Raw genomic sequence first — 22,445 nt, forward strand, 5'->3', positions numbered from 1 at the left:
TTCTTTGATTTTAACTCCTTCTTTCTTTTTAACATAGGTACTCAGTGATATAAAGTTTTCTCTCAATGCTGCCTTAAGTTCTGCTGATTTTCTTTTTTTCAAGATAGTTACTGATTTCTCTTCCAACTTCTCCTTTACCACTGATATTTAAAAGTGCATTATTTAGCTTTCTTAAATTAATACCCATTCAATTCCTTCATGTTATTGAATTTCAGCTTTATTTCATAATGATCAATTTTTTAAATAACTTCAACTTTTTAAAATTAATCAAGATTTGTTTTGTGACACAACATGTGGTCTATATTGGATAATTATCAATGAATACTTGAGAAGAATGCATACCGTGCTGTTGTGGGGTTCTGTATATGTCTCTTAAGGCTAGTTCATTTATTAAATTATTCAAGTTCTCTGTTTCCTTATTGATCCTCTGTCTAAATATTCTAATTATTAATTTGAGTTGTGCCTTGAAGTCTTCAACTTTCATGGTAGATATGTCTATTTCTCTCTTCACTTGTGCCAATGTTTGCCTCATGCATTTTTGGACATCCTGATTAGTGCATAAATATTTATGATTGTTATTTCCTATTGGTGGATTGGTACATTTCTTAATATATTTTGTCCTCCATTTACTAATTAAAAAAATAATGACACTGAATACTTGTCAGGATAAAGTTCTAAATTTTTTGAAATGTAGGGCAAAGAAGTCATGTTTCTCTTCTGATTCTTACTCCTTACTCTCTCTCCTAATTATTTTCCTATCAGAGATGACTTATTGGAATCCCACAAATAAAGATGTAGAAAAAGCAGATCAGTCATAAAATGAATTTTTAGAATTATCATTTCTTCAACTTTTACTTATATTTTCAAAAGTACAATTAATAATTATAGAAAATTGATTACAATGTTGTGATAAAAGCTCACAGTGATTTTGCAAGGAGTAAATATAACTAAGTGAGGTGAAATTGGCATAAAAAATCTCCAACAGGTTCTACTTTGGCTTAAACACCAAGGACATATATTCTGTAACACATTTAGGCTGGGTCTTTTTTATCTCCAATGAACTTTTTTCAGTACTACTGAACTTGTGATAAAGAGAAGAATTGTACTTCCAAAATTCATTAAACATATAACAATTTAATTCAAATATATAATATTTTAATACCTGAATATCATAAAATTCGCTCTTAAAATTCTGGAGTGTAAATAGTTTTCTATAAACGAAAGTACAAAAAATTGGTTTTATTACTATTAACTAATGTAAGGTTCATAATACATTTCACATAGTTATATGGAGAGGAAAGGAGACATTTTCCAATTAAATTAGTCATAAAATGCTTCTCAAGCTAGCATTGATTTTTGCTTTCCTCTCTCATGTTTCTTTAAATACAATAAAAGACATCAGACTACAAAATAAAACAAGTTGTTCAAACATTGTTGTGGTTGATTAAAACAATACATCTGCTATGTCACTGAATTAGATGAAACTGCCAAAACTGAATGGTGAAAGTCCATCATGAGTCATTTTGGTGATTTCAACAGCTGGTGCACATTCCTAGGAAAGATTTAGTTATGTTGCAGCAGCTAATGCAAATTACATGAAGTTGCAGGCTTTCTGAACATCTAATATAACGTTGGTCAAACTGTATTACAAATAGTTAATAATAAAACTGGACTGTTTCTGAAAATATGGTGAGATAAAGCTATGTAAATACATGCATATACATAAAAGGAAACACCATATGCACAAAGGAAAATAATTGAAAGAAAACACATCCATAGATTAACAATATTTATAAAAGAATTTCCTTTTCCTATTTGAATTTTATTATATTCTAATTTTTGTTCAATAAGCAAATTTTCCCCCTGCTAGTGTCAAACTTTTAAATAAAAAGGTGTCATTTAAAAAAATGTGCTATTCCATTCCTGATGCTTAACAATCTGGATTTTCATCCACAGATTAATAAACATATCTCTAGAAATAACTTCTCTTTTACCCAATCAGAAATGAGCCCATCAAAAACTACATAATCAAAACATATTGCTCAGTATTATCTGGTGTCTATATGGAATGCAACTCTTTGTTACAAAGCTAACATGGATGCATTAGTTCTAGAATTTCTATTCTTGGAATCATGCCAAGTAATCTACCTTGGAAATTGGTCCCAGAGTTGACCACATGTTGCACTATCAGTGACTTTCAATATAGGAGGTGCTGTGGCATTATCAGGGTAAACAGCAAGCTATGTTTTTTATCACAGTAGTTCTCTGATGTACCTGTGAAACATAATTTCCAGCTGAACATTCTATTTGATGATGACTTGAATAAAAAAATTAAATTAAAAAATATATCTGAGGTGATATATTTTACCTCAGAACAAAACAGAAATTCATGCACAAAAATTCAAGATAGGTTATCCCAAAGAATTACAAAAATTATATCACCGAAATTTCAGGCCCTTTAGTTTACATATTTTATTTGTGAGAAAACTTGAGGGTGACATATTTCAAGACAGACAATACTGGAAGTAGTTTGTCAATGACTTTGGGTCATGGTAGGTCTTATTCTTAAAGTAGAGTGCTTTAGATTATCTAACAGTAAATTTTGATATTATTTGAAAAATATGCCTATGCACTTACATATCTAGTAGTCCTTATCTAAGTAATGCCAAGATTTACAGAAATGGAATTATCAAATTGATGGAATCAGAGTCATCAAGCAAGGGCATATATTGAAAATATAATTTTTGAAGAAATTTGTCTGTAGATAATCTCTTAAAAACATATTTTATGAAAATCAATAATAGTGTGTGTTCTATCATATTAATATTCCTCACTAAAATACCTTATGGTTTTAATTTCTGATCTGTCATTTCTGTTAAATAATACTGGATACAAAGAAACTGCAAATGATGCATTAATCTCTGTCATTTTTAATTGAATATCTAGCAATTTTTTTCTGGTTTTCCAAAATATATTTTAAGAATGGAGTCTTTTGAGCATGATTTCTGTAGTCAAATAATCTTGGGAGAATCACAGAGCCAGAAACATTTAATAGCTATGACTGGGTAAGATAACTTTCTGTGCCTGTTTTATTTCTCAAAGTTTTGTACAACAGTATTACTCATGGCATAATATTTTCACCTGAATACTAGGAAAATAAAATTATGTATTAATAATAGTGTCAGGTTCTCTTTAATTCCACAATATATATGACCTTCTATTATATAATATTAAATGTTGCTTGATAACTATTTTATATTTGGCAGTCATACTCAGATTGTTTTCAGTCATATTTTATAAACTACTTTTATTATGAATTTCTAGAAACACTAAATTAATTTTTTAGAAGCCAGATAATTCTCATAAACACCATTCTGAAGTCATTTATACTAAGTATCACCTTTGATGCCTCAACAGTTTGCAACACTAAACACTATAGGAAGTAATAATAACAAAAATTTGCCTGACTTCACTCTTATTGGGTTGACAGACTCTAAAGTGGTCAGACAGGTCCTTTTATGCTGTTTCTCCTGATATTCTTGCTTACCATGCTGGGGAATGCAGGGACAATGCTGACAATTCACCTGGATATCCAGATGCACAACTCCAATGTATTTTTCCTCAGTCACCTGTCATTCTTGGGCTTCTGTTACTGAATGGTCATCACACCTGAAATTTCAGAGAATTTGCTGACTTCCAATAAGTATATATCACTCATAGGCTACTTCACCCAGATGTTGGTTTTGGTCTTCCTATCACTGAGTTTTTCCTTCTGCCTTCAATGGCCCATGACCACTAATAATCATCTAAACTACCAGGTCATGTCCACAAGACTCTGCCAAACCTTCATCCTTAGGTCCTAATTGATTGGCTTTATTGAATCACTAGCCAATGTTCTTTATAAGAACAGTTTGCATTTCTGCAACACCAATGTTATCTATAATCTTTGTGACTCAATCCCAGTTTTAGCAGTGTCCTACACTGAAATCATGTTATTTCTTATCATTTGTTTAAATGTAATGGTGTCTCTTATCACAATCTGTGTCCTATATGTCCAATCTGTCTACTATCCTGAAAATTAATTCCAATTTAGGAAAGTGGAAAGCCTTTTTTATTTGTGCTGTCCCCTCCTGGGAGTCACCATCTTTTTTGCAATACAATTTTCACTTATTTAAAACTAAATAGTCCTACTCCTTGGGAAGGGATCAAGTGGCTTCTGTGTTTTATATTATGGTGATCCCCATGCTGAATCCACTCATTTATAGTCTTATAAACAAAGAAGTGAAAAATGCTCTCTTTAGAGTCATGCAGAAGAGAGAGGGATCTAGGCAACTGAAATTTCAATGAATCTGAACATTCAAGATTATCTGTTCTTTCTTTCTTACAGGGTATTTACTTGGTTACTCTCTACCTACAGTAGCATCCTTCAGTTAGTTTGAATTTCATTTGAATCATCCTCTGCTTGATCACACATGATCTGGATCATATTCAAGAATATGTTTTTAGAAATCTTCATAGTAATTTGTAGACATAAAATATTTGTCAAATGTGATTTAAATATGTGTGTAGCTTTAGGCAAACTAATATGTAACAAAAAATATGTGGTGCTATCTTCGAATGGTATAATAAGTATTCCCATGAGGTTTCTATTGTCAGAGAATTCTATTAAGGAGTGCGCTTTCAGAAGGCATTCCATTTATTCTTCAAAAAGAAATATAGCACAGTTGTAAAGGATACTGCTTTTGACAGATTTTTAGATTCCAGATCTGCACTCAGTAAATCACTGGAAACTTAAATATATTTTTTCAACTATAAAAGAAAAATAATATTTCTAAATCAATTAAGTTAGTATAAAGATTATGTTAGGGCTGCACAGTTGGTCCAGTGATAGAATGCTCGCCTGCCATGAGGGAGAACTGGGTTCAATTCCCAGACCATGAATCCAAAAATAAAGATTATACTGGATGATGAACAGAAAATATTTAATGCTATACTAATATATTTTGGCTAGTGTCATCAGAATAAATAAATTCTCGCAAAATTTTGAATGCTCATGTTATGAAAATGTTCATTGGTGTTTTACAAATATTAGTGGTTAATCTTGCTCTTAATCAAACAGCTACAAAGACAAAACAGCACTTCAATATTAGTTCTTAAAGCAAAGTAAAATCTTTTGAAAACTGAGTTGTAGAAAAATGGATATGTGAGCATGAAGAAAATTTGGAAAATATTTCAAATTACTAAAGAAAATAGAAATATCCCTAATATTTTTCATGGTTTTTTCATGGTCTTCTAAACTAATCTTATGTATGAATATGTATATATTACATAAATAAACATAATTCTTGCCTTTTTCCTTTTCTCTATTTAAATACAGTTTTATTGAAATATATCTTCACATACTATATAATCACATAAAGTGTACAATCAATGGTTCACAATATCGTCATATAGTTGTGCATTCATCATCACAATTGATTTTTGAACATTTTCATTACTCAAAATTATAAAAAATAAAAATAAATATAAGAGTAACAAAGAACATCCTAAACATTCTGTACATCCAATCACCCCAATTATTACAATTATTCATTTCTACTTTTATTTCTTGCTCAACTTTCTATACACTGGAAAAATGATTGTCTGTCACAAGGTCTTCATAATCACACAGTCATGCAGTTTTTTGTTTCTACTCATCAATATAAACTTTGGTAATTTCTCTGTAATTTAAATTTAGGATATGTATATTTTCTTGATACGTGATTGAAATAAAGAACCTCATCTAGCAATGCTATAAGACATGAAGTCTTATAAAGTCATGAGGTGCTGGTTTGAAGTTGTCATGTACCCAAGAAAAGCCATGTTCTTTTAATCCCTCATGCAAGGGCAGACTTATTGTGTGTGGAACATTTTGGTTAGATTACTTCAATGGAGCAGAGACCCAGCCCATTCAAATTGGCTCTTAATCCCTTACTAATTGTGTCTTTTGTGAAAAAATAAAAGACAAACATTGAGACAGAGCTTAGAGAGAAATGCCATGGAGAGGCTAAGGACCCACAGATTTTCAGAGAGAATGCCACTGATACCAGGAGTTGAAAAGAACAAATCCCAGGAGAGAAGGACCAGCAGACACAATCCACGTACCTTCCCATGTGACAGAGGAGCATTGGATGCCAGTAGCCTATCTTCAGAGAAGGTATCTTTCTCTAGACTCCATATTTGGATATTTTTAAGGCCTTAGACATGTAAATTTGTAAGCTCACAAATTTCCCTTTTAAATGCCAGTTCATTTCTGCTATATTGTACTCTGGCTGCTTTAGCACCCTGAAACAAAGAGATTAACTCTTTACATGGACTAATATCTTTTAAATGTCTACATGCTAAGAATTTGATTTGAAACCCTACCATTCTGTGAAGTGTTAAGAAGCTTGAATAATTCATGTTTCTTTGTTTAATTTGATATGACTTTTAAAAAACATTTCTTTTCTCCTGATTTCTAGATTAACACTAAGTTTTGATAATGAATCCAAATTTTGTGACAGCCCATAAATTTAATTAGGTAGGATGCAAAACTTCCTATAAAAATTCTTCAGCATCACAACATGCAACTGCAGTTGCAGTTTTATTTTTTGTTCTGTTTAATGTATATATAAGAAAGTATGCTTTCTCCATTTTCCAAGTATTTGATTATTTTTCCTTAAAAACCTAAGCAATGTTTTTTAGATATATTATTTTGCATTGAAATAACATGCATTCCTTTAATTATATTAAGGTTTTCTTTCTAGAGTTATTTTTTACCATTTTCTTCAATTATTTTTGAAAGGGTAAGATAAAGTTCAACCTCTGTTTTCAAAGTAAAATGCTAACTTCTCACTTGTTTATCACTGTTCAATAATTTATTCAAATATTAAAATGTGCATTCTTTTCATGTACATTTTGAATTCATATGAAAATTAAACTTTTCCTATAAAATTCCACATAAATTACTATATTATGACTTACTTTTGCTCAGAAATCAAATTTGTCTAAAATTTATATTTGTCAGAATTCCTTTTTTGTTTGCAATTAGTGATGTCTTATGTAGTCATTTCTTTTTTTATTAATATATATTTTGACTAATCTCTCATCTTTTTTATGCATTGTGCTTTTCTGCTACTAATGCATTATTTGTTTTTATTTAAAAATCTGAAGCAAAATGGCAAAACTTTACTTTGGTTGATCTGAGTGATGATTCAACATATTTTTGTATACACTGTAATTGGCATAATTCAAAAATTATTCAGAATTTCAAAAGAGGTGATGAAATCTCCCTTACTAGTTTTTAATTTTTTTTTACTGTTAGCACAAAAACAATCTAGGATATCCCATTAATCACATATAGATATCCATTTCACTGTTGTTAATTACATTCACAATGTTTTGCTACCATAATCATCAACCACTACCAAAATATTTCCCAGCTTTCAAATAAGAACCTTGCATGTTTTAAGTCTTAATTTCCCATTCTCTACACCCATCAAAACTATGGTAAACTACAGTACAGATTCTGAATATGAGTTTTCTTGTGTTAAATATTTTAAATCATTAAGATTGTATAATACTTGTCCTTTTGTTTTTGGCTTATCTCACTCAACATGATGTCTTCAAGGTTCATCCAATTTGTCACATGTATCAGGACTTCATTCCTTTTTATGGCAGAACAGTATTGCATTGTGGTATTCTATAATACCACATTTTACTTACCTATCCATCAGTTGGTTCAAAGCTGTTATGCACCCCCAAGAGAAGGCCATGTTCTTTTACTCCATCCCTGTGGGTATAGCCCTATTGTGGGTGGGATTTTGACTAGATTATTTCAATTGAGGTGTGATGCACTCAATTCAAGGTGGGTCTTAATCCTTACTGGAGTCCTTTATGGGGATAAAAGAGAAGAAAAAAACACTTGGAGAGAGTTTACAGAGGGAACATGTCTCCAGAGATGCTGAGCAGAACAACAGATGCTCAGAGAGAAACCCACTGGATTCAGAAGCAGAAAGCTGTACAGCCCAGGAGGGAAGGACCAGCAGATGTCGGCCACATGCTTCCCCATGTGACAGAGGTGTCCCAGATGCTGGCCTTTCTTCAGAGTCCAGGTATCATATTTTAATGCCTTAATTGGGGGCATTTTCATGGCCTACAACTGTAAATTTGCAAACTTATAATAAATCCTCATTGTAAAAGCCTAGTTTTGGTATATTGCATTCTGCCAGCTTTTTAAACCAAACACCACCCAAGCTGTCTTTTGATTTCTATTTGCATGGTATGTTTTATTTTGTTTTAGCATACTTTCAATCTCAACCTACTTGATTCTTTGAATTTAAACTGTGTCTCTTTGAGAGAACATATGATTGGGTAATACATTTCTATCCAATCTGCCAATGTTTGCCATTTGGCTAGAGAGTTTAATTCATTTATATTAAAAATCACTACTGATATTTCAGGATTTCTTCTGACATTTTGTTATTAACCTCTGTAAATCTTTTTAGTAGTTTGAAGCTGTTACACACCCCAGAAAAGGCCATGTTCTTTTAACCCATTCCTGTGGGTGAAGACCTATTATAAGTAGAAACTTCTGATTTGGTTATTTCACATTGAAATGTGATCCACCTCATTCAAGACAGATCTTAATCCTCTTATTGGTGTCCTCTACAAAAGAATAAAACAAATACAGAAGTTAAGGGAGAAAATTCAGAGACATACCCAGAGAAGTTTAGAGAAAAAGCCACAGATGGAGAAATCAGAAACTGAAGCAATGAAATCCAGGAGAGAAGGATCAGCCAACCTCACAATGTTGCCTGGCTATCTGACAGAGGAGCTCAATCTCAGGGTGATTTGTCTACATAGATGCCTTAATTGGGATATTTTCATGGACTTAAAACTGGAAATGTGTAAGTTAATAAATCCCAATGTAAAAGGAAACCCATTTTTCATATATTGATTTTATCAGCTTCAGAACCAAAATAATCTTATGCCATTTTTCCTTTCACTTCTATTAATGACTAATTTTATATTGATCTAATTTCCTGTGATGTTACATATTTAATGCTTTCTATTTTTTGTTTGGACATATTTCTCATCTATTTTCTTTGTACTTATCATGAGGTTAAAATCTAACATCTTAAATATACAACAATCATATATTGTTTGATACCAACTTAACTTCAATAGCATGCAGTAATATTTTTGTATACCTCTTTATCCCCCAACTTTTTTACTTATCCCATAAACTACCATTTTCTGTACTCCTTTCCACTTACATCTTTGTACAGTATATGTTCCAAATTATGGATTTATAATTACTTTTATGCATTTATGTTTAAGTACCTGTAGGATGGAAGTAGAGTACCAAACCATGCAATATAATAACAATGTCATTTAAAATTACTACAAGGTTAACTTTACTGCAGATTCCTATTCTTTATGCTGCTTTGAAACATTGTCTAGTATTCTTTACTTTAAGTCTGAAGAACTCCCTTTAATGTTCCTTGTAAATAAGGTCCAGTGGTGTTTAACTCCCTCAGCTTTTGCTTGTCTTAATCTCTCCCCATATTTGAAAGAGAGTATTGCAGGATATAAAATTATTGGCTGGTAGTTTGCAAACTTATAATAAACCAACACCACCAGAATAAAGAAAGTCATCTATTCCTCCATTTAGAAATAATTTTTTACAACACACAAACTCCATTTTTTTAAAAGAACAGAGATAAGACATGGATTTCAGTATTCTCCCTGTGCATTGAGCCCAGGGATTCTTATAGGCCAGTTCTGCTCCTCTGCTTCCAACAAGAAGCCTCACTGGGTGAACTTTTTGTGAGGAAACTTAGAAAGACAGCGAGGAAGGGTGGAGTTTCAATATATAATAATCATCTACAAGACATAATCTGCATTTCAAACATACAAACAAAAAAAACAGTTCAACTCTTATTTCTCCCACATATTTGTGCTATAAATTGAGTCAAGATTTAGAAACATGATTAGGCCCTCAAATCCCAATGGATAAGGAGAAAATTATAGCCAGAAAGTAGTAGTGGGACAATACTGGATAGATGATGGTTGGAAAGAAGTGAAAGTAAAAAAGACATACAAATCCAGGGGCATCTTTCCAGGCTAGGCACAAAAATATTTGAGTCTCAAAGTCTCTCTCTTGTAGAATTCCAGGGCTTCAGAGAAAAAAGTAAACTAAAAGGTGGTAACCAGAAACACATGTATATACATTATATATATATATAGTACATAGAATATTTTCAGCAGAAGAAAAAAGGTACTTTAAAAAAAAATTTCTTCCGAGAAAAAAAGATAAAAGATAACAATTAAATGAGCATGGATGTCAGAGTTTGGTAAAAGGAGAAGTGATGAGAAGGACTGGGCCTAGTTATAGAACTGGAAGAAGGATGAAAAGGCCATTATAGTTGGGTTTGCTTTTTATATACTTCAAAATAAAAACCAGATCACAGTATTCAAATGAAAGCTTAAGTGAAGGGAGATATTTTCCTCAACTCCCCAGGGTCAAAAGGACTAGTCACTCTCACCAGACCTCCAGCCATTTTCAAACGCATCACAGTGGGAAAACAGCAGCTGAATCAGTCTTCCATCCCCCTGCAAAGATGAGTGGGTAAGTAGCTGAGTCCATCTCCCCATCTTTAGGGGGAAGGAGAGTGGAACAGGCAACAGTATCAGAGGAGCAATGGGGTCAGGTTGGTTTTCATCTCCAGACGGGATGAGAATGGGCCCTTGGTGGGGTGGGTGCTGGAGGCAGGAGCACAAATGAGCCTGAAGCATGCTGTCATTGCCCCATTCCGTCAACGGCAATGTCATGGGGAGTGTGGAGGGGGCACTGGAGGTGAAGGGGGTATGAATAGGGAAGGACAAGGGAAGGGATGCTGTGGCCCTCAGCTGACCATCTCCCTGTCTGTCATCTGCCAGCGCCCCAGGTTGAGTAACTTGAAGTAGGACAGCTGAGTAATGTATTCCAGGCTACACTTGGCAATTCGGATACAGCCATATAGGTTGATGGCAGTGATCTGGTTCAGGTGCTCAGCAGTCAGCCCCAGGCCTTTGTCCGTGATGTGCACACCATGTCGGATGTTGACCAGCCTCTGCATCTGTAGCACCATAGGGTTGACACCATCTTCACTGATGTGGCAGGGACAGAGAGAGAGAGGGACTTGAGGCTGTCCAGCCCCTGACCTATGAAGGCCAGGCTCTGGTCCTCCACCTTGTCACAGTACACATCCAACCTTGATAGGCACAGGTTGCCCTGGCCAGATGCATGGTTCCTGTATCACTTACATCACAATGGCGCAGGTTAAGGCTGTGTAATCTGTACGTATATGACAGGTGCAGGAGGCCTGCGTCCAAATGCCTATGCACAAGCTGAGGTTGAGGAGCCTCAGGCCTAATGGCCCACAAGAGACATGCTTTAAGGAAAGATCAGTGAGTTGCTGGGAGTCTTGCAGTGTGAGCTGTTCCAAGCACAGGGAGCCGTCAACCTCACTGCGCGTCATGCTGCAGGTGCTCCATGCTCACGTTCGACAGGTGGCCGCAGCTGCGGAGATGAGGCTTTTGAGGTGTTGCAGGCCCCAGGCAATGGGCAGGAGGCCAGTGTTGGTGATGTTGCTGCAGCCACCAAGCTCCAACACCTCCAGACCACTGAGTTACTGGGAGATGTGGGCCAGGCTGCTGTCGGTGATCTACTTGCAGAGGCTAAGGTTGAGGGTGCTCAAGGAGCCGATTTCCTGTGCCAAGCGTGGACCAGCCAGTTGTCACTAAGGCTGTAGCAGCTGCTGAGGTTGAGACTTTCGATGGGATCATGTAGCTGAGGCTGCAACTCGGTGGATGCCCGAGGCCTGCAGGCTGAAGAACAGTGACAGGTTGGCCCAGAGCAGATGCAGCTTGGCCTTCACAACTCGTCACACCGACTTGCGGTAGGTGGCCCTCGTGCACCACTGCGCTGCATGCCCCTTGTCCCGGAAGTCCAGGTGGCCAAAGATCATGACCAACAGCTCGGGGAAACAGCCTGAGATGTGGGTCTCCATTTTACTCCACACCCCCTCTGTAGCGCGGATGGGAGGAGGCGCGAGCCCCTCCGTGGGCCCAATGGACTGCCCTCCCGCCTTGCAGCTATGGCCCTGGCCTCCGCTCCTCATCCTGTCCTGTCCGTCCTTCCTACCTGCCTGCTTGCTGACGTAGCCACCCTGCCCTCCAGCCTTCCCGGGCTCTGTACAGTACTCACATCCGGGGCGGAGAAGACACCCCTCTTCACTCTCGGAGCCCGGCCCGGCCTGGGACTGCCACCGCCACCACCGCCTTCGGTCTAACCACGCAATGGTCCTGCGGCACCGCCAGCTCCGCGGCTCCCACGCCCCCTACCGCATCCTCTGTTCCCTTTCGCTGCCGACGGGCTCGGCAGGTGGTTGAGGGGACCCAGGGGGTGGGCCGGAGACTTCCTGTTGCCTTAGTCTCTACCCGGCTTTTCAAACCTCCCAGCTGAGGCCCACCCACTCCGCTGCTCAGGTGGGGGTCCGGGAGGCCTATCCCAGCCACCGAACACAAGGTCCTTCTCCCCCTGCCGTCTCGTGCACTCGGAAACCACCCCTGGCACCACGGATGCCTTGGCTGGAGCGTGCCTTGTCGCAGACCCAGGGCAAGCAGGCCAGCCGGGCGTTTTTAATTGTATTAATTTTTAACACTTTACTTTTGTTACAATTGATGAAAGTTTATTAAACTTGTTCCATCATCCATTATTTACACTCAGCGCATTTTTTCCCGTATACCACTGTTATTACCACCTTGTATTGGTGTCATATATTTGTTACAACCCATAAAAAAACACTCATATATTTGCCCTAATAATTCCAGTCCATCATCTACAGTAGGGTTCACCATGCCGTGCAGCCTTATGCTTTATCTTTTAATTTTTATTGTAATAGAATCCCAAATTTTCCTCTTATACACAAATTTACATACATAGTTCAGTGCTGTTGATTACATTCATAAAAATATACTACCATCACCATCATCCATTCCAAACCTTTGTCAAAAAACTATATAAAATCTGTATAATTTAAGCATCAACTCTCCATTCTTGTACATCAATCTATTTTCTGGTAACTCACATTCTAGATTCTAGCACTATGAGCTTGTTTATTACAACTGGCTCATAACAGTGGAATAAAATACTTGTCCTTTGTGTCTGGCTTATTTCACTCAGAATAATGTGTCTTTGGGTCTATGGTTAGTTTCCTGTAAACAGCATATGATTGGATCATACTTTTTAAAATCAGTACTGCCAGTTTATGTCTTCTGATTTAGGAGTTTAATCCATTAACACACAATGTTATTACTTCAAAGTTAGTACTCATCTCAACCATTTTATCCTTTGGTTTTTATGTCATATCCTATTTTTATCTCTCTTTTTGCCCTTTTAGTTACCCATACTGATAATCTTCATTTCTATACTTTACTCCAAGCCCCTCTCTGTTTGTCTTTTACTTTCAGGCTACAGAACTTCTTCCAATATTCCTGTAAGGCAGGACTCCTTGTTAGTGCAATTTTATAATTTACCTAGTCTATAATCATCCAAAGTGAAAAATTAGTGGTTCACACTGCCATCATATTGTTGTGCATTTATCGCAATAATCAATGTTTGAACATTCATATATATATATGAATAATAAATGAAAAAGAACACCCAAAACATCCTATACCTTTTATCCTCCCTATTCACTATTTGCTTTTGTCCTTTTTTTATCCTTATTTTTTTACTCATGTTTCCATACACTGGTTAAAGGCAGTGTTACACATAAGGTTTTCATAATCACACAGTCACAAGTAAAGCTATGTAATTATACAGTTATCTTCAAAAATCAGGGCTGCTAGATTATAGTTCAACAGTTTTAGGTATTTAGGTATTTCCTCCTAGATTTTCTAATCCACTAAAAACTAAAATGAGGTATCTATATAATGCATATTAAAAACTCATATGTTGACCTCTCAACTTTATTTGAAATCTCTCAGCCACTGAACCTTTCTTTTGTTTCATTTCTCTTCCTTGTTTTTGCCAAGAAGGTGGTCTCAATACCACAATGTCAAGGCCAGGCCCATGACCAGGAGTCATGTCCCACATTGCCAGAGATCTACCCCTGGGATTCATGTCCCACATGGAGGGAAAGCAGAAGGTTTGAATGCCATTTTGACTTTGAGAGAGATGCCACATCGGAGCAACAAAAGAGGTTCTCTGCAGTGACTTTGAGACATAATTTTAAGTATGCTTAGCTTCTCTTTTATTAGCGTAAAGTTGTTCATAGTATCCTGTTATTACCTCCTTTATTTCTGTGAGGTCAGTAGTTATGTCTCCTCTTCCATTTCTGATCTTATTTATTTGCATCCTCTCTTTTCTTCTTTTTGTCAATCTTGCTAAGGGCCCATCAATCTTATTGATTTTCTCATAGAACCAACTTCTGGCCTTATTGATTTTCTCTATTGTTTTCATGTTTTCAATTTCATTTATTTGTGCTCTAATCTTTGTTATTTCTTTCCTTTTGCTTGCTTTGGGGTTAGCTTGCTGTTCTTTCTCCAGTTCTTCCAAATGGATAGTTAATTCCTGAATTTTTGCCTTTTCTTCTTTTCTGATATAGGCATTTAGAGCAATAAATTTCCCTCTTAGCACTGCCTTTGCTGCGTCCCATAAGTTTTGATATGTTGTGTTTTCATTTTCATTCGCCTCGAGGTATTTGCTAATTTCTCTTGCAATTTCTTCTTTGACCCAGTCGTTGTTTAGGAGTGTGTTGTTGAGCCTCCACGTATTTGTGAATTTTCTGGCACTCTGCCTATTATTGATTTCCAACATCATTCCTTTATGGTCCGAGAAAGTGTTGTGTAAGATTTCAATCTTTTTAAATTTGTTAAGACTTGCTTTGTGACCCAGCATATGGTCTATCTTTGAGAATGATCCATGAGCACTTGAGAAAAAGGTGTATCCTGCTGTTGTGGGATGTAATGTCCTATAAATGTCTATTAAGTCTAGTTCATTTATAGTAATATTCAGATTCTCTATTTCTTTGTTGATCCTCTGTCTAGATGTTCTGTCCCTTGATGAGAGTGGTGAGTTGAAGTCTCCAACTATTATGGTATATGAGTCTATTTCCCTTTTCAGTGTTTGCAGTATATTCCTCACGTATTTTGGGGCATTCTGATTCGGTGCGTAAATATTTATGATTGTTATGTCTTCTTGTTTAATTGTTCCTTTTATTAGTATATAGTGTCCTTCTTTGTCTCTTTTAACTGTTTTACATTTGAAGTCTAATTTGTTGGATATTAGTATAGCCACTCCTGCTCTTTTCTGGTTGTTATTTGCATGAAATATCTTTTCCCAACCTTTCACTTTCAACCTATGTTTATCTTTGGGTCTAAGATGTGTTTCCTGTAGACAGCATATAGAAGGATCCTGTTTTTTAATCCATTCTGCCAATCTATGTCTTTTGATTGGGGAATTCAGTCCATTGACATTTAGTGTTATTACTGTTTGGATAATATTTTCCTCTAACATTTTGCCTTTTGTATTATATATATCATATCTGATTTTCCTACTTTCTACACTCTTTTCCATATCTCTCTCTTCTGTCTTTTTGTATCTGACTCTAGTGCTCCCTTTAGTATTTCTTGCAGAGCTGGTCTCTTGGTCACAAATTCTTTCAGTGACTTTTTGTCTGAGAATGTTTTAATTTCTCCCTCATTTTTGAAGGATAATTTTGCTGGATATAGGAGTCTTGGTTGGCAGTTTTTCTCTTTTAGTATTTTAAATATATCATCCCACTGTCTTCTAGCTTCCATGGTTTCTGCTGAGAAATCTACACAAAGTCTTATTGGGTTTCCCTTGTATGTAATGGATTGTTTTTCTCTTGCTGCTTTCAAGATCTTCTCTTTCTCTTTGACCTCTGACATTCTAACTAGTAAGTGTCTTGGAGAACGCCTATTTGGGTCTAATCTCTTTGGGGTGCGCTGCACTTCTTAGATCTGTAATTTTAGGTCTTTCATAAGAGTTGGGAAATTTTCAGTGATAATTTCTTCCATTAGTTTTTCTCCTCCTTTTCCCTTCTCTTCTCCTTCTGGGACACCCACAACACGTATATTTGTGCGGTTCATATTGTCCTTGAGTTCCCTGATACCCTGTTCAAATTTTTCCATTCTTTTCCCTATAGTTTCTGTTTCTTTTTGGAATTCAGATGTTCCATCCTCCAAATCACTAATTCTATCTTCTGTCTCTTTAAATCTATCATTGTAGCTATCCATTATTTTTTCTATGTTTGCTACTTTATCCTTCACTTCCATAAGTTCTGCGATTTGTTTTTTCAGTTTTTCTATTTCTTCTTTATGTTCAGCCCATGTCCTCTTCATGTCCTCCCTCAATTTATCGATTTCATTTTTGAAGAGGTTTTCCATTTCTGTTCGTATATTCAGCATTAGTTGTCTCAGCTCTTGTGTCTCATTTGAGCTATTGGTTTGTTCCTTTGACTGAGCCATATTCTCAATCTTTTGAGCGTGGACAGTTATCTTCTGCTGCTGGCGTCTGGGCATTTATTCAGATTTCTCTTGGTGTTGGACCCAGCAAGGTTGTAATATTTTTCTGTGAAATCTCTGGGTTCTGTTTTTCTTATCCTGCCCAGTAGGTGGCGCTCGTGGCACACGTTTGTCTGCGGGTCCCACCAGTAAAAGGTGCTGTGGGACCTTAAACTTTGGAAAACTCTCACCGTCCTGGGGGTTCGCTAGCCGAAGCGGCTTGAGCCGGCCCGGGGTCCGAATGCAGGGAGGGTTGCTCGTCGCCGCAGCCAGGGAAAGAGCCCGTCCGAATTTCCTAGTCGGCCCTGGGCAACAAGCGTGGCGGGAGGGCACCAGCGGCAGCCGCCTGCCCGAGAGAGTGCACGTTCCCCGGGAGTCACGGGGTCACCGTTCTCCGCGGCCTGGGGGTTTCCGATCCAATTCTCTCAGTTGGTCCAGGGGCTGCGCGTGGTGTGGGCGCCAGTCGCCTTGGTTTCAGGGGACCACCTCTCCAATTCTCCCAGCCGGCCCGGGAAGGGGGAAGGGAGTAACTCCGGCCGCTTGCCACCCCGCCTGGTAAGGCCCGCGCGCCTCGGCGATCTCACCTGAGCTGCTTCTCTCAGCCAGCCAGCCGTTCCAGGATGGGGTACGCTGTCTTTTTTATCTCTGTTGTGGCTTTGGGCGCTTTCTGTATCGTTTCTACTCCCCTAGTAGGTGTCCTGGAGAAGAAACTAAGATCCGCGCATCTTACTAAGCCGCCATCTTCCAGGAAATCAGTATGCTTAGCTTCTCTTTTGCAGGAATAAGTTTTATAAAGGCAAGCCTCAGCATCGAGGAGCTGACTCATCAAATTGGCAGTCCCCAATGATTTCAAGAACATCAGGTCTTCCCCAGCTGGAGAAGTCCACCTTTTTCCACAGTTCTTCAAGGGGACTTTGCAAAAACCTTCTAATCTTCCAACAAGATTACTCTGAGCATCACACTACTCTGTACAAACCAACAAGATCTCACTACTTTTACTTTTCCAAAGTTTCATGTAATTATGGTATCTAGAGAAACTGACCATACAGCTTAAATTAGATAGTGTGCTGCAGAAAATATAAATTTTGCACCAAATGAACATATCTTTCTTTGGTCTCACACAGAAGTTGAAGTTTTAAAACAGATAATAGATCCCTTACCCTTTAGTATTATTTACCTTAGTCTGCAGGACAAAACTCTTGCTGATCAAGTCTCCTAGTTTCTGTTTATCTCTGAATATTTTAAACACCCCCTCATTTTTGAAGGTCAGTTTTGTCTGGTAAAAAATTCTTGGCTGGCAGTTTTTCAATATCTTAAATATATCATACAACTGCCTTCTTACCTCAATGATTCTAATAAAAAGTCAATACTTAGCCTTATTGCTGTTACCCTATATTTGATGAGTCTCATTTCTCTTGCTGCTTTCAATATTCTCTCTTTATTTTTAACATTTGTCATTCTGGTTAGTGTACATCTTAAAGTAGGTCTATGAGAATTTATTCTGCTTCGAGTATGTTGCACTTCTTGGACAGGTATATTGATGTCTTTCATAAGAGTTAAGAAATTTCCAGCCATTATTTACTCAAATATTCTTTCCACCCCTTTTCTATTCTTTTACACTGGATCACCTATGATGCATATGTTTCTTCACTTTGTGCTCTCATCCAAATCCCTGAAGCCCTACTCAAAAATCTTTCCACTCTTTTCTTAATCAGCTCTCTTTCTGTCCATAAGGTTTTGATTGTCTTGTCTTCTAGTATCCTCTTTCTATGAGACAGTTTAACTTATCTCACAGGGCTTTCTTTTCACACCAATCCATTTTGTACTCTTTGCTGGCAATGATCCCATTCCAGTAGTCCTTTGAGAACAGTGATCAATAGAGCACTAGAAGGTATTCTGGAAGTAGATGCATATTCTGTGCCACCAGAAGCAGGGCTGTTGTGCAAAAGCTTGGAAGGGATGGGGTGCCACTCCATCAGACCTTGAAGAGGAAATCTCAATTTATAGGTACCTTTGAAATCTAATAGAGTCTGTCCTGCTGGGTTTCCAAATTGACCCCTGTTTTCCTTCCATTTTCTCACTGTTGAAATGGGAATATTTATCCTATGGGTATTTAATGACTCAGAGTTTTGTGATTGGGAAAAGCTCAAACTGAGTCATCAGCAAGGTGATTCTTCCCTATCTGTGTCATCCTAGGGCTGGCTGCTGAGGGTCTTTGATCCTTGGCTTTTTTGTTTTGTGAAAAATGCACATGGTGAAGTTTTCCCTTTCTCCTCTGGGTTCCAGTGACTTTCAGCTTCATCTGTCACTTTTTTCTATATCTGAGTTTCATTCAGCTTATAAAGGACTCCAAAAATCAGAATAAAATACATATGTGATTGAGACAGCTCCACTTTACATAAAAATAGCTTCTACAAAATGTCCTATTTAAAATGGTTTCACATAACAAAATGACAAAAAATAAAAAAGTTATTTTGGGTAGAAATGACATCTTAACAGTATTTAATCTTCCAACCCATGAGCATTTCCATTTACTTCTTTAATTCATTTTAGCAATATTTTGTATCTTCTGCGTATAAGTCTTTACATCTTTGGTTTCACTTAAACCTAGATATATGATTAATTTGACTTCTATTTTATTTGGAAATTTTTAAAATTTCCACTTAAGAATGTCCATTATACAAGTATAGAAACACTGCTGAACTTACTTGTTGATATTGTATCCTGAGACATTGTTAAATTAGTTATATCTAGGAGATAGCTTTATTGGGGATTTTTCAAATTTTTCTATATATGGTATCATGGCATATGAAAATGATGAAAGTTTTATTTCTCCCTTCCCTATTTTGATATGTTTTATTTCCTTTTTGTATTGTTTTGAAACTGTTATATACCCCAGAAAAGGCATGTTTAATTTGTTTTGCCTCTGGTTTTAGAAATTCCTCTGTTGATTGGAAAATGAATGCCCCTCCAAGTTCCAGAGTCTTTTATGTCATAAAATGAGAGATCAATTTCTCCAGGTGTCCTTCATGATTGTTTCTTACAGTGCTTCAGCTGTCCAAGAGCTTCATCAGCTTGCACTGAAAATTCTGGAAGCTATTCAGAGATTAGTGTTTTGGATAAGTCTTACAGATTGCCCCTGGATGGGTTGGAACCAACATACATGAACCCAAGATGTACCTAGAAGATTCTGCTTCCTCAAGAACAGAGCCAGGAATTCAACAATGAGAGTGCAAGTCCGCACCTACCAGTGTCTTAGTGTGGGTGGGGGAGAAACCAGCGTCTCCTACAAGTTTAAACTTTCATTTTCTTTATTCAGTACTTTCCCAGTTAGAACTATACTGCAACTGTTTTATGGAATTTTGAGGAAGTTGCTTTGTCAGGTATGGATAGTTTTTCAAAGATTCTGTGGCCAGATGGAAATTGGAGGGTCTATGTTGCTATCTTGGGAGGCTTCAAAATTATTTAAAGGGAACTGAAATAATATAAGGATGTGAATTTTATCCCCTGGAAAAATCACTGGCTATATAATTAAATGAGGTTTGGTGGAAACAAACAGAGAGAATACAATTTAATATTAAATATTTTATAAAACTCAAAGGAGCCAGGAAGATGAGTCAGAAGTCCAAAATAGAGGACTTCAATTAATTAAAAATTATATGACCACATAAATACAGATATAAATAATTAGCTATTCCTAAAGAAAAACAAGTGTAAGAAAACACACGTCAAAATTAACAATATAATGATTTTGATTTTCTTCTTTGAATTTTGCTGTATTCTAATTTTTGTGTAATGAACAAATATTTATTTCCATGGGAGTGTCACAATTTAAAATATGAATATGTTTCATGATAGAAAATGTGCTATTCCATCCCCGGTGACTAATGAACTGGGCTTTCAGTCAGAGGGTAATTAAGACTTTCTCTAAAAATGCCTTCTCTGTACCCAAAATTATAAGATCTCAAAAGAATATCAAAAAATCATTGTCAAAATTATGTAGCTTGTAAGATAAGAAGAATTCTCTGGATAAAACTTAACATTGATGCATTAGTGCTTGGAAACCTGCCTAGTAATCTCCTTGGAAGTTGGTTCCAGAGACAGCTGAATGGGGTATTATCAGCCATGGTCAGTATAAGAGGTGCCTTGGGATTAGTAGGGGATGAGACTTTATACTAGTTTTAACCTTGTATTACATTTGATTGTTACTGAAATGCTTTAAAGTTTTCTGATATTGTGATGAAATGAACATATTTTGTACATAGATAAAACATGTCTTTTTTAGGGTCCAGAAGGAGGAATGTGCTGGTTTGAAAGGATTTAGGCACCCTAAAAAAGCCATAATTTAATCCTAAGAAATCTTGTGCAAGCAACCATTTCTCTTAATCCCTATTCAGCACTGTGGTAGTTAGATTCAGTTGTCAACTTGGCCAGGTAAAGGCACCTAGTTCTGTTGCTGTGTACATGAGCCAATGGTACATGAACCTCATCTGTTGCTGATCACATCTGCAGTCGGCTAGGAGGTGTGCCTGCTGCAATGAATGACATTTGACTTAATTGACTGATGCTTAAATGAGAGAGCTCAATGTAGCACAGTCCAAGCAGCTCGGCATGCCTCATCTCAGCACTCACAGCTCAGCCCAGGCCTTTGGAGTTGCAGAAAGGAATCACCCTAGTGAAACCCAGAGGCCTGGAGAGAAGGCCAGCAGATATTACCCTGAGCCTTCCCATATAAGAAAGAACCTCAGATGAAAGTTAACTACCTTTCTTATGAAGAACTAACAAAATAAATCCCCTTTTATTAAAAGCTAATCCATCTCTGGTGTGTTGCATTCTGACAGCTCACAAAATAGAACAAGCACTATAGGTTGGAAATTTGATTGGGTTATCTCCATGGAAATGTGACTCAATCAGTGTGAGTTAATACCCATGAAACTTGATTAGATAGAGACATGTCTTCACCAATTCTATGTAGGTCTTAATTAGTTTAGTGCAATCCTATGAAAGAGGGAACATTTTGGAGAAAGGAGAAGATTTGGAGAGAACAGAGAAGAATGACAGAACCATGAGAAAACCACATCAGAGAACACTGCAGAACCATGAAGCAGAGAGTCCTCCAGCCAGCAACTTTTGGAGTTGAAGAAGGAAAACTCCTCCTGGGAAGCTGGAGAGAAAGCTAGAATGTGATGCTGTGTTCATCGTGTGCTCTTCCAGCCAAAAGAGAAACTTTGACAGTATTCATCACATGCCTTTCCACTTGAGAGAGAAAATCTAAGCTTTGTCAGCCTTCTTGAATCAAAGTATCTTTCCCTGGATGCTTTAGATTGGGAATTTCTATAGACTTGCTTTAATTGGGACATTTCCATGGCCTAAAAACTGTTAACTTGCAACTTATTGAATTCCCCTTTTTAAATGCTGTTCCATTTCTGGTATATTGCATTCTGGCAGCTAGCAAACCAGAACAGCTATTTTCTGTCTGATAAATACTTATTGCCTTATCATAAAGTTTGTTGAATCTTTCCTTGTTTTCATCGATTCTATAGATGATATTGTTAATGGATGTTTATTGTTTCTTCTGTTATGTGTGTTGCATATGTGTGCTTTGTAAAAGTTCTATTTCTTGCATTTTTACCTTTTAATTCCATCCCTATGGTAAAATTCCTCATGTATCCATGCATGTTTTCTATCCTTTCCTTTTTATATTATAACCTCTATTTCTCTTTAGTCATAGACCACCAGAAACACCTGTGGTTGAACAACGTGATTTTATTTCTCATTGCAGTGAAGAAGAACCCACAACGTGAGAAATTGTGCAGTTTCAAAGTTAAAAAAAAAAAGCTTTAAAGAAC

General features: G+C 36.7%; 1 pseudogene; it reads right to left on the reverse strand.

Moving 5' to 3' along the window:
• Positions 1–10,554: 10,554 nt before the first annotated feature.
• Positions 10,555–12,074, reverse strand: LOC143666714 (F-box/LRR-repeat protein 14-like; annotated as a pseudogene).
• Positions 12,075–22,445: the final 10,371 nt, after the last annotated feature.

Source organism: Tamandua tetradactyla, chromosome 23 (genome assembly GCF_023851605.1).
Source record: "Tamandua tetradactyla isolate mTamTet1 chromosome 23, mTamTet1.pri, whole genome shotgun sequence".
Classification (NCBI taxonomy): Eukaryota; Metazoa; Chordata; class Mammalia; order Pilosa; family Myrmecophagidae; genus Tamandua; species Tamandua tetradactyla.